The 13,327-nt window shown below is 42.4% G+C and overlaps 1 long non-coding RNA gene across 6 annotated transcripts in view; it reads left to right on the top strand.

Annotated features, from left to right (window-relative positions):
- Nucleotides 1-13,327, top strand: part of LOC102165777 — a 55,963-nt gene that overhangs the window by 18,547 nt on the left and 24,089 nt on the right. For all 6 annotated transcript variants that reach the window (XR_002346675.1, XR_002346671.1, XR_002346672.1 and 3 more), the window contains one exon: nucleotides 13,209-13,319. This is a non-coding gene — a long non-coding RNA (uncharacterized LOC102165777). The remainder of the gene's footprint in view (nucleotides 1-13,208; nucleotides 13,320-13,327) is intronic.

Below are 13,327 nucleotides of genomic sequence, written 5' to 3'. Positions count from 1 at the left end.
CCGTTGAGTATTATATTTGCTGTGGGTTTATCATAAATGGCTTTGATTATGTTCGGGAATGTTCCCTCTATACCCACTTTGGCGAGGGTCTTGATCATGAATGGATGTTGGACTTTGTCAAATGCTTTTTCTGCATCTATTGAGATGTTCATATGATTTTTGACTTTTCTTTTGTTAATGTGGTGTATGACGATTGATTTGCGTATGTTGAACCATCCTTGTGAACCTGGGATGAACCCTACCTGGTCATGGTGTATAATTTTTTTGGTATGTTGTTGGATTCGGTTGGCTAAGATTTTGTTGAGAATTTTTGCATCTATATTCATCAATGATATTGGCCAATAGTTTTCTTTTTTGGTGGTATCTCTGTCTGGTTTTGGAATGAGGGTGATGGTGGCATCATAGAATGTCTTTGGGAGTATTCCTTCTTCTTCAACCTTTTGAAAGAGTTTAAGGAGGATGGGCACCAGTTCCTCTTTATATGTTTGATAGAATTTGCTTGTGAAGCCATCTGGTCCTGGACTTTTATGTGTAGGGAGTGTTTTTATGACCTCTTCATTTCATTTCTAGTGATTGGTCTGTTCAGTTGGTCTGTTTCTTCTTCTTCTTCTTTTTTTTTTTTTTTTTTTTTTTTTTTGTCTTTTTGTTGTTGTTGTTGTTGTTGTTGCTATGTCTGTTTCTTCTTGATTCAGTTTTGGCAGGCTGTAAGATTCTAGAAAATTGTCCATTTCTTCCAGATTGTCAAATTTGTTGGTGTATAGTTGTTCATAGTATTCTCTTACGGTTTTTTGTATTTCTTCAGTATCCATTGTGATTTCTCCTTTTTCATTTATAATTGTGTTTATTTGAGTTCTTTCTCTCCTCTTTTTAGTGAGCCTGGCCAGGGGGTTGTCAATTTTGCTTACCTTTTCAAAGAACTAGCTCTTAGTTTTATTAATTTTCTCTATTGTTTTTTGAATCTCTATTTTATTGATTTCTTCTTTGATCTTTTAATTTCCTTCCTTCTGCTGACTTTAGGTCTTTTTTGTTCTTCTTTTTCTAATTCATTTAGGTGGAGGGTTAAGTTGTCAATTTGGGATCTTTCTTCTTTTTTGAGAAAGGCCTGTATTGCTATAAATTTCCCTCTGAGCACTGCTTTCACAGCATCGCATAGATTTTGAATATTCTCCTATTCTTAAGTCTTAGAAACCAATCATTATCTTGAGGACATTTCTGTGAAATAGCAGTTCCTTCAGAGGAACTTTTGTTTTTTTTTTGACAAGTCTACAGAGTTCGAGGTGTTTTCTTGGGGGGGAGTTGCAGTTGTGGCACACAGAAGTTCCCCGGTCCAGGTACTGAATCCTTGCCACAGCTGTAATTGGAGCTGCTGCAGGGACAAAGCTGGATCCTTAACCCACTGCACCACAAGGGAACTCCTTGGAGTGATTTTTAGAAATTGCTGCTTATTAAGATAAACCATCTAAAGTCTGGATTCTTTCTCTTGTGATCTTATGATCCTTGTCTCAGAGGTAGTGAAAATAGCATTGTAAAATTTCTCTTTGCATTTTTTTTCCTTTGGAACTAGAATCATAATTCTTTAAGTAACCCTTTAACTTTATTTTAAAATTCTATTCGTTTGTGCTATTACGCTCTATGTTGAGGTACAGTTTGCTTTGGGCCTCTTGTGTTCTTCTGCATCTTGCTGAATGAACCCAAATCCCAAGACTTTATTCATTTGCCAGGGTCATTTCTCAGATTGTTTATGCAGCTGACAGTCCTGAGAAGGTAGAGCACAGCAGTTCTTCATGGCACCTGGTCGCCTTCCAGATGAACCAGCTTGCTTACTGCTTGTCATAAAAGCAGAGGGCTCCCTATGCACAGGCTCCTCCCCTGGGTCTCACCTCACTGTGTCTGCAGCCTCCACTGCCCCCCCACCCCCTATATTGCCTTGAGTGACTTGGGGATGGTGCCACAGTACTGATACTCTTGTTGCTCCTGCTGCGGCTAGTAAAGTCCTTTGTTTTTGACTCGAGTCCATGTCTTCTGTCAGCACCTATGGAACTGTGACAGGCTTACTTATCAGCTTGCATGGTTTTTTTGTTGGGAGTTCTCCTGCTTTGAACTCTCCTTCACAACAGCAAGCTTATCGAAGTAGGGCAAAATCCCAATACTTTCTTTACAAAATATCTTCCTTTTGCATAGTTTTAAAAAAAATTTATTGGAATGTGGCTGATTTACAATGCTGTGTTAGTTTCGGGTATACAGCAAAGTGAATCAGTTATCTGCATACATATAGCCATTCTTTTTTCCCAAATAGGTTATTACAGAACATTGAGTAGGCCTCCCTGTGCTTATTTATAGCATATGTATATATGTGCTTATTTAGCAGCATATTTACAAAACCGATTCTGAATATAGTACTTTTTAAAAGTCTTAATAAAAGGAATGCAAATTAATACCAAATTTATGTCTCCTAGCAAAGCTAAAAGTCTGCGCTTTATAAATTCAGCAGTAGAGTTTTAAAAAATGTCTGTATTTTGTGACTTTGCCTTGCTATTAGTTTGTAGGGAGACCTGTGCTGTGGTTGTGTGACACCTATTTTTGCCTATTTCTGAATCCACTCATTGTATACTCACTGCATGTCTGCCTCCTGAGCCAAGCGCCATTTGAGGCTCTGATGCTACAGCTGAGGACAAGTTAGCCTGGGGCCCTGGCTTAGAGCTCTTTATTGGAAGAGGATGACGATTGCTTTGTAATAAAAAGTAAAATTCTTTACAGATGAAGATGACAGGACATTGTTAGCTAATAGTGACTTCAAACCTGCTATCTTGCAAAAGAGATGTTTTTCATATTCTTTCTACCCAGATTTGAAGCTGAAAGTTTGATTCTAAAACAAGGAGGTAATCCCTTGGAATGCTATTTGATTCTTTTTTTTTTTTTTTTCAATTATTTATTTATTTATTTATTTATTTTGTCTTTTTGCCTTTTCTAGGACCGCACCCGCGGCATATGGAGGTTCCTAGGCTAGGGGTCCAATCGGAGCTGTAGCCACCAGCCTACGCCAGAGCCACAGCAACGCGGGATCCGAGCCGCATCTGCGACCTGCACCACAGCTCACGGCAACGCCGGATCGTTAACCCACTGAGCAAGGGCAGGGATCGAACCCGCAACCTGATGGTTCCTAGTCGGATTCGTTAACCACTGCGCCACAAAGGGAACTCCCTATTTGATTCTTGTTGGACACTTAAAGTTCATGTCACGTAATACAAGTACGAGCGATATACCAACTCTGAAATTTTTAGTGAGTTTGAGGAAGGTGACTTCATAGGGGTAAATACTGTCTCAGTTTCTCTCATCATCAGCCCTTAAAAATTTTTTTAATTATATTTGTCACTGCATGAAAATAATTAATCTAGTATGCTGCAGTATTGTCCTTGAGTGTTAAATATTTTAGGAATAGAAATACTTAGAAGAAATATATTTTCCCTTAGTGTTGTAGAGCCACTGTATAGCCTAATATATAGTTTGTCACCATATAGGCTGCACAACAAGATTGCTAAATGATTGCTACATGGATGACCGGTCAGTTAAATGCATGAGTTACAGGCCATGTAGCTCAGGAGCAGGGTGGTACTAAAAACATAGAGATATTATATCAAAATAGTTACTAATTCAAGGAGCTCCTTTTTAAGGGAATTTTATGCTTCCAAAAGATGTTATGCAAAAGGGATAAGATTTAGGCTAAGACAGCAACTTGTATGTAGTGATAAAACATTTCTATATTAAGTCGAGAGCAGATTGGATTTAGAGACCCTTGCATCCCAGAGTCCAAGAGTGCAGAGGTCTCGGGGACTGAGGTCTGACAGGGTGTTGGAAACAGTGCTAGAGTTGGGACTTATTTCTGTAGGCAGTGGGGCTCACTGAGGGTCTTTAAGGAGAGAGGTGGCTGCCTGGAGTGATGACATGGGGGCTCTGTTAGCAGAGAAAGGACAGCGTGGGGTTGGACTGTTGGGAGACCACTGAGCAGACCCTGGATCAAGGCACTGATACTGGGGACAACAATTAGGAGACAAATTCCAGATCTTTTGCGGTAACAAAGTGAGTGAAAATATGGCAAAGAAGACATAAGGGATATATTTCTAACATTTTTCAATAAAACTCTTACTTTTCCATGGCATTCCCATTGTTAATTATGAATCATCATTGGCGGGTAGAAAATTCCTTGATGGACTGAGCAGTGGTCAGGAAGGGGGCCAGCCTGGGACTGGCTGGCATTCTAGTGAGGGGGCATGTTGGGGGCACTCTTTCAGAACCCAGTTCCTCTGTGGCCTCCAAGGTCTTCCCAGGATCAGTGACTGGTGGTGTTGGGTAGAGCCCCCACATCCGCTCCACAGGCCCTTTCACTTTATACCTCAAAGGGTGGCTGGCTGAATTGCTCACGTTGGCACAGTTAGAGGCAGAAATGGGAGGAGAGTCCTGAACTGAGTGATCTGTTCACTCCACTGTGCTGTCCCAACTGGGTGAGGATCATCAGAGCCATTGGGTTTTCAGCCAAAGAAAGGAAACTTGAATACCATCTAGACTGGTGTCCTCAGCCCAAGTCTGTACTCGTTAGGGTTTTCCAGAGAAGCAGAACCAACAGAATGTACAGAGATCTGCATAAGAGAAGATTTATTATAGGAACTGGCTCAGACTCTTACAAGCCAAGAGGTCCTGTAACCTTGCGTCTGCAGGCTGGAGAACCAGGGCAGCCAGCGCTGTAGTTCAGTCTGAGGACCCATGGCCCAAGTCCCAGCTGGCTTCCAAAGGCCTGAGAATCACAGGGCCGTGGTGCGAGGCCCAGTCCAAGTCTGAAGCCAGTGCCCCAGGCAGGAGGAGGTGGACGGTCCATCTCAAGGCAAAATCGCAAATGCTGGTCACTCGCCTTCTCTAGGATCAGCCACCTGGATTCTTTACTGCGACAGCTTTTTTGGTTTCATAATCAGAAAGAAGTGTTACAGTTTGTATATGGTGACACTAACATTGTTGGTCTCGCAGAGCATCGTGGATCTGGCTCAGCTTCTCCACCCTATTTGCTGTCTTCAGCACAAAGCAGCCTTTCTTCTTCCTAGTAACGGAGACTTGGTGGAGCTAGGACACAGCCTTGTGCAGGTTTATAGATCACGCTGCTGTTTAGCACATGATGTATTCTAGGCTGAAAACTCATTCAGCCTGGCTTCTGTTTTTATACTGTGGTTTGTACAAATGAATCATGCAGGGGAGGATTGGAAAGTCCAACCCTATTGTTATTTATTAATCCTGTAAGCTCAGCTTTTATTTATCATTTGTTATCATAAATCATTTGCGTAAAATGATGCATACTTACAGTTTCACACATTCCCAGAGTTTCACTGTAAGAATAACGTCAGAGCTGAAATTACTCTACAAGAGATGCATTTGTTTTTATTCTTCAGGAAGCCTGCCTTTTAACTAATGCCAATCGGCCTACTTCAGTTTTATGTAAAACAGATGTAAAACTTCTAATAATAAGTAAAGTAGTAAGTACTTGATGATATGTATACAAGTGATTCATGTTTTAAGGAAATCTTTTTGGGAAGCCTAGATAAATTTCAAAGCCCAAAATATGTACATTGAGAGTGAATACTAAGGAAACGTGTGTCTCTGTTTAAATAATGCTAGATCTCAGTGCTCTGTGCTGATGATCAGGAGCCTTAATTAGGTAGCAAAGCATCACAGATGTAGGAGAGGCAGAATTTTCCCTCTGCCCTCCTATGGTTTTTCAGTGCAGCCTGAAAATTAAATAGACATAGAACAGATTAACAGAAGAAAAGCATACACATTTCTGTGCTCTGGTTTGCATGACACAGGAGCCCTCATAGTGGTGTGGAGACCCACTGACCAAACCTAAATACTTTCAGAGCAGATTGAACAGAGAGGCAATTGTGGGAAAGTAGCTAAAACATACGGGGAGGCTGGAGGAAGATAAGAATTGTTTTAACAAGTCTGTACAGAATTCTCTTGGTTTTGACTCCCCACGGAAACATGTTTCTTTTCTCCTGGTTCACAGAGGACATCTTTGACTTGGGAGGTCTTAATATCCATCCTGTTTTTCTGGAAGAAAAGGGAAGATAAGAATGCCTTTCTTACATATGCTGTTTTTTTAGTGTCTTTAGCTCTAAGTGATTCTTATGCCAAAGTGGCCCATTTGGGGGTGGTATATTCTATCACTCATCACAGACCATAAGGGTTTTTCAAGGATTAAGTTAGATCATATACCTAAAACTGTTGGATCAGTGCCTGACAGAACAACACTAAGTGGTAGTTGTTTTGTTGACAATAATAATAAATCATGTGCTGTTGACAGATGTACACCCTTCAAGCTAACTTTAAAAACTGAGCTTATCCATATGCTGTGTGCTTCATGAACACGATTGGCTGGTCCATCGTCAGTTTATCAGGAGAAGTTAAAATGCTTCTTCACAGGTATGTGCCGTGAAGCTGCTGAAATTCTGGATGAGGCAGGACTTGTTCGTGGTTCTGTTCGTTGGCAGTTGAAGTGCGTTTTGTTACATGAGCCCGTGTCAGGTGGAAAGCAGAGTTTTTCATTTTCATTATTTTTGGAAAGAGATTTACAAGCATTTAGCAGTTCTTATAGTGGGCTCAGGGGTGTACTATAATTTGAGTATGATTTTAAAAATACTTCCCAGATAAATCTCATGAGACGTCGCCTTAGTTTCAGGGTGTCAATAACCCAGCAGCAGTTGTTCTAAAGTTTTCTGTTTTATTAGTCAAGACAAAGGCTTTTTGAAGCTATTTAGGCCAATCGTTCCTAGTCTGCCTATAAATCTTGATTTGCCAGGTCCTGGGGGGGGTCGCCTGGTGATCCCTGGGGAAGCCTGAAGTGAAAGTATTGATGAGGCTTTTTTGGACAGAGAGTCCTCTTCAGTTATTTGGCTGGCAGGAAAGTCCTCGTTTTTTCATCAGAGAATCTAGTGGCAGGGGAGGCAGGGGATTTGCCCAGAGACATTTAGAACGTTAGCCTGGCCACAAGCACTGGCTACTGTCTGCTCACAGTCCTGCTGGTAAGCCAATCTGGAAGCAAAGAAATGTGCTTGAATCTGTATTGGTTTAGGACTTTTAAATAAGATCATTGGCAGTACCTATCAGATAAAGTGCATGAGATTTTCTGTATGTTTGCTAGGATAAATCATTCTGTGATATAGGCCTTGAATTCACAGTGGAATGTACTATAATCTGATTTGAAAATGTCATAGGAAATTACATGAGCATTTTAGTACTGATGGATATCAATTTAATAGACACGTGTTGTGTGCTTCTTTGCTGAACTTGTGCTGTGGGAACTTGCTGGACTGTAACAATTACGGCCATAGTAAGTGCCATGGATTCCAATGTGCTATGAAAAAAAGCATCAGAAATACAATGATATGGAGGATGTGGTTTTCTTTTTCAATATTACGTTTGATTTATTATTTATGGACTAAAAAGGGAAGGTGAGCTCCATTAACCCAGTGACCTTTATTTTTTCCCAAGCAGGATAATTGCATTCTAATGGAAATACAGGAACCCTAAGGTATTGTAAAGACCTGCACAAGTGGGGCTGCTCGCTTCGGCCTCTGAGAGCATCCAGTGGGTTTCAGCATTAATTTCTAGGCAACTCAGCTTCTTTACCAAGCAAAATAGAAAAATGCTGCCAATGTGTTCTCATCAGGAAAATCTAATAATGTTCCTGTGTTAATCTTATATTTTCTTTAAGTGTATTATGTTCTCTTTAAAGTAATAGTCATAAGTTTCATTCAAGACTAAACTTATAGCCTTCACAGTAAGTGTCACTGTGGCTTAGTGGCATATCTCAAAAATCCAGTGCTGTGCTCTCTTTGGAGGTGCTATGCACATCTTGTGTGAAAAGCACAAATTTAAGGCTCCTGTTCTGGCCACTCCTTAAGGTGTCTTATATTTTTTGTTCTGGTCACATTTTCTTTTTCTTTTTCCTTTTTTTTTTTTTTTTTTTTTTTTTTTTTGCGTTTTAGGCCCACACCCACAGCATATGGAGTTTCCCAGGCTAGAGGTCAAATTGGAGATGCAGCTACTGGACTTCACCACAGCCACAGCAACTCGGGATCTGAGTCGTGTCTGCGACCTACACCAAAGTTCACAGCAACACTGGATCCTCAGCCCACTGAACGAGGCTAGGGATTGAACCTGCAACCTCATGGTTCCTAGTTGGATTCACTTCTGCTGCACCACAATGGGAATTCCCACATTTTCTTATCTATAAGGACTTAATGTTGACAACTTCCTGGAGTCCAGCCTGAAGGATGAAATCCCAGTTCTGCTTTTGGGTTCTTGGTGTTCTGGGATCACAGAGAGATGCCCAGGGAAGGTGTCAGTGGTTCTCAGATGCTGTTTTGTTCATCACGGATGCTCTCTGCCCTTCTTCACTTGTTAGAGAGCAAATGAGATAGATATGGCTGGGGTACATTTTCCAAAAAGCTGAATTTATTCAAAATTTAGAACCAAGGTCCTTGATGTTTTATTTAGATTTTCCTCCCTCCCTCCTTCCTTCCTTTCTTTTTTCTTCATTTATTTTGTTAAGTAACATTGATTGTTCTTGGTAGTTGTCATTTTAATGTTCTTCCTGGGCATACACACAAACCAAGGTTGCCAGATGTGCATCATATTCTTCTGTTGCCTTTTTTTTTTAAAAAAATTAACTGATCTGGGAAGTCCCCTGATCTGGAAACTTCTGTACTTTTTTAAACTGTTTAGTCTTTTTGAGGGTTCAGATCTCAGCATTGGGAAATGCTTCACCTAAACTGCTGGTTTGCTCTTACTTGTTTTATGTTATCTATCAAAACAGCATTGCTTAGTCTTAAGAGCCTGGGTATGAACCCAGGCAGTTAGAGTTCAAATTTCAGTGCTGCCTCTGTGAGAGTGGGGGCCACTTAGTTAATCTTTCAGAGCCTCAGTTTCTTATCTGTGTAAACAGTGGCAACAAACTCCTAATTCATAGAGGGTTGTGACCGTTGAATGAATGAATACATAGGAAATGTTTCAAACAATAGCTGGCGTAGCAGATATATGTCAGTGTACATGAATTTTTGCAGCTGGTTGTATTTGCCTTCTTCGTTTCAGCAGCAGACATTTGAAGCTGAATCAGCCCCTGGCTCGCCCAAACTTGCCCAGGACACAATCAGGTGAAACCCTGTGGCTGGCTTTGCCTTTCCCTGTCTGTATTCTCACCTCTCTGAGTCCCTCAGCTCTTTATTTCCCCCATCTAGTGTGTGTGTTTTAGAAGCATCCCACTAATATGTGGGGTTGGGGTTAGGTATCAATAAACTAAATAATCAACTTGAAAAGTCCCATTTCCTGCTCCAGGCTGTCACAGCCTCTTGAGGCTGGAGAGACCTCACTCACCATCCTCGGGCTTCAGAGCTGCTTTCTGGATATGGCTCTGGCCAACTATTCTGATGTCTTAGAATATTAGGTCAGGGAGTGTCAGGGAACTGGCTATGGCCATGAACCCCTGTGGGACCCCAGGGAGCAAAGGAAGCTTCCTTTGCCAAGGAAGAGGCTGTCGGTGCAGCCAAGCACGAGTGGAAGAACAGAGGAGCTGACACGGCTGCCACCCGCAGTATCAAACACTGCCAGTACTGCACAGCTTTAAAAAATCACCTTTGTTGGCGTTCCCATTGTGGCGCAGCAGAAACAAATCCAACGAGGAAACATGAGGTTGTGGGTGTAGGTTGCAGATGTGGCTCAGATCCTGAGTTGCTGTGGCTGTGGTGTAGGCTGGTGGCTACAGCTCCGATTAGACCCCTAGCCTGGGAACCACCATATGCTGCTGGTGCATCCCTAAAAAGACAAAAAAAAAAAAAAAAAAAAAAAAACCCAACCAAATAAACAAAAAAACAAACAGATTTGTGCTAAGTGTATTACTTGTAGTAATATTTAATTCATTTCATTTTCACAATAACTCTGTTGGCTGCTGTTCTTATTTCCTTTCACAGATTAAGGAAAAAAGCGAAAAGGTCTTTAAAAAGCCATTCTGGGGCCCAAGACTAATAAGCTGTAGGACTTATTAGCCTCACACCCAGAGTCCCTGACTTGGAAACTTCCACTCCTAACCACTGTGCTGTGTCCATCCTTATTTCCAGGGAGTGAGGCAATGAAAGATACAGGTCTCCCACAAAGTTCCAGAAAATTGCTCTGACAAGCTTGGAGAGACAGTTGAAAAACTTCCTAATTTCCAGGATAATTAAAAAGGTTTCTTTATTCATTTATGCCAAGACTTACTGTATAGCGGTCTATCCCATAACAAGGTGGAACATTTGAACAAACCTGACTTCGTCGCCTGACGCACCATCTTACAGTCTGTGCTTTCCATCTGGTCAATCTTGGGTAGGCGTGTTTACTTACTACTGAATACACTTCTGCTCTTGCATAACTAACGGTGGTGCTGGGTACTGGGCAGGAGGCGGTTGGTGCCTTGGTGCTGGGCAGCCAACTCCTCCTGAACACTGGGAGCTCATCTCAAGACACAGACACATCCCAGGAGTCAATGACTGCCTTGTTTTTTGGGGAAAGCGTTTCAGTGGTACATCTAGCATCACCACAGGCACTCCATTCTCGCCAGGCAGTGGGCTGGTCTCAGTGGTGGTTGCCTGTGGGCGTGGCGGGGGGGAAATGGCTACTGTGCCAGACACTGAGGAGCCATGAGAAGCCTGGGAAGTCCTTACTTTGTGTGTTGAGCACATGTATTACAGGACATGCCTAAAATCAGCATTACCTGCTGTGGGTCGCCTAAGAAAGAGGCCCTGGGTGTTTAATCTCACAATTTTCTTTTACTAGTTTTGTTTTGTTTGTTTGTTGTTTGCTCAGAAACTTGATGCATCAAAACCATTTCAGGTTTTATTGGATCTGGAGTCCTAGAAAAGAGAGTTCTAATCACTGAGAAATGAGTGTTTCTGGAATGGCAGTGAAGCCTCTTGATGTGCTGCTGAGTGTTAGGCTGAGGTTCAGAGTTTGCAACAGCTTGTCCCCAACTACTTTAGTAAATTGAATGGTTTTCAGATGTATTTTGCCCAGTTATTCACAGCACACTTACAATTTCCAGTCTTGCCTTTATTTCTAATTCTGTTGGAATAACTCATTTAATATAAACAATTTAATCAAGAAGTCGGAAAGCACCAGAGTGTAGTGAACAGAGTTTTGCAGTCTGAAAACTGGCTTTGCTACTCACTTGCTGTGTGACTTTGGGAAAGTGACTTGGCCTCTCTGAGCCACAGAGGGCTAATTTTTAAATTGAGGATGATAAGGCCTGTCATGCAGAGTGGGTACACAGCGCATTCAGGAAAGCAACTCAAGGCAGTGATTGAGCCTGTCTGTGTATCAGGTACTGTTCCAGGCTTATGAATGCAGTGGTGAACCTGACCTCAAGGAGCTTGTGTTCAGAGGGAAGGGCCTAGCTAACAAGCAATGACAATGAAGCAGGATGCAGGCTAAGATAGTGCAAAGTGTGGGGGCCTCAGGTGCTCAGGGAAAATAACTCAGTTTAGGCCAGTGGTTCCCTGCCTTGACTGTTAATTAGGATCCCTGGAGAGTTAAAAAAAATTACCAATAACCTGGACACACCACTGACCAGTTAAAACAGAATTTCCAGGGATGTAGCTTGGGGACCAGTAATTGTGAAGCCCCCAGGTGAGTCTAATGTGGAGCCAGGTTTGAGAAGCACTAGTTTAGGCTGTGATCCAGGGGAGTTAGCAGAGGAATCGGAATTCCTGAGGCTGAAGCTGCAGGATGGTCCAGAGTTGGCCAGATGTAGTGAGGAGGGAACTGGATGCAGAACAGAAAAAGCTCTGTGTGTGTATAAGATAGTGTGTGTGTGTGTGTGTGTGTGTGTGAGAGAGAGAGAGAGGGACTGCCGGGAAAGGCAGCCGGTCCCGTGTGGGTGGGGCAGGGTTTGGCCGGGGCTGGGACACGAGGGTCTTCATTATATTCTGAAGAAACACCTTGAATAGAGGGGGTAAGCGCTGGCTCATGGCAGATCATCAGTAAAGGACGACGATGACGATGACGACAGCTATGAAGGTCTCAGAACCATTTACATCTAGGGTAGGAGGGACATTCTCACTATGTCTGGTCAAGGGTCTTGATGGAAGATTAATCCTCAGAACTTTCCAGTGTCGCAGCCGTGTGAGTGGAAAGAAGAGGTCTCAGTGTCAGGGGTGCATGTTCACCACATTCAGACTGTGCTTCTAAGTCTAGTGAGTGACTCCTTCCTCGCTAGATTTTGTGTGTGCTGTCGGATGTCACTCGAACCATTTTGGTTGTACAGATAGGCCAGTGGCATTAAGTACATTCACACTGTTGTGCAGCCATCACTGCAGTCCAGCTCCGGAACTTTTTCATCATCCCCCAAAGGAACTCTGTACCCATTAAATAAGAACTCCCCATCCCCTTCCCCAGCTCCTAGTCACCTCTGTTCTGCTTTCTGTCTAGTTTAACTCTTCTGGCTGCCCTGTATAAGTGGAATCATATCAGTGCTTTTGTGTCTGGCTTATTTTACTCAGACCAGGGTACCACTACATTTTATTAGGTCTTTTTCTTGGACCTTAAACTCTGACCTCTTAACAGTGTAGGGATAGCTTTGGTGTTAGGGAGCTCATAACCTGGCTGCACACCACAGTAGGACAAAGCAATATCTGTGCTGCATGTCCTGCTGTGTCTCATGACAGAGGTGGGTGAGTCCCCTCCTACCTGCTGTGGCTCAGCTGTTTCCTCAGGTGATGGAAGGACAGCAAAACAGTAGTTCTTTACCTTTTTTACCTTTTCATGGGTTGTTCTTGTCTCTTTATTTTCCTATCAGGCATTTTGTTGTTGTAACTCATCAACAACGTCAAGTAATAGACAAATCCAGTGACTTTGAAATGTCTCTTTTTTTCAATCTGGATAGTATGTATAAACCAGGAAATGACCCATGCCCATGGCATGTGGAGTTTCTGGGCCAGGGATTGAACCCGAGCTGCAGTTTTGACCTATGCCACAGCTGTGGCAACATTGGATCCTTAACTTGCTGTGCCATAAGGGAACTTCTGGGAGATGATTTTTAAATCTCAGTTTGTGGTTGCATTAAAGCAGGAGCAACTTGCATCTTCACAGCCTCGTGTTATGATGAACAGTCCATTTGCATGACTGATCTGTTTTTGCAGTTTTCTCTGTCCTCCAGAAATCTTTATGAGTAGCTGCTCAAAAGGATGGGAAGCACTTGGCGTAATAGTCCTAAGAAAATCATCCTGTCTCAACCAGAGCTTGATCTTCTGGTAAGAAC

The sequence above is a fragment of the Sus scrofa genome, chromosome 8 (genome assembly GCF_000003025.6).
Source record: "Sus scrofa isolate TJ Tabasco breed Duroc chromosome 8, Sscrofa11.1, whole genome shotgun sequence".
Taxonomy (NCBI): domain Eukaryota; kingdom Metazoa; phylum Chordata; class Mammalia; order Artiodactyla; family Suidae; genus Sus; species Sus scrofa.
Note: the sequence above shows the minus strand (reverse complement) of the source record. Positions and strands in the feature narration are given on the sequence as shown.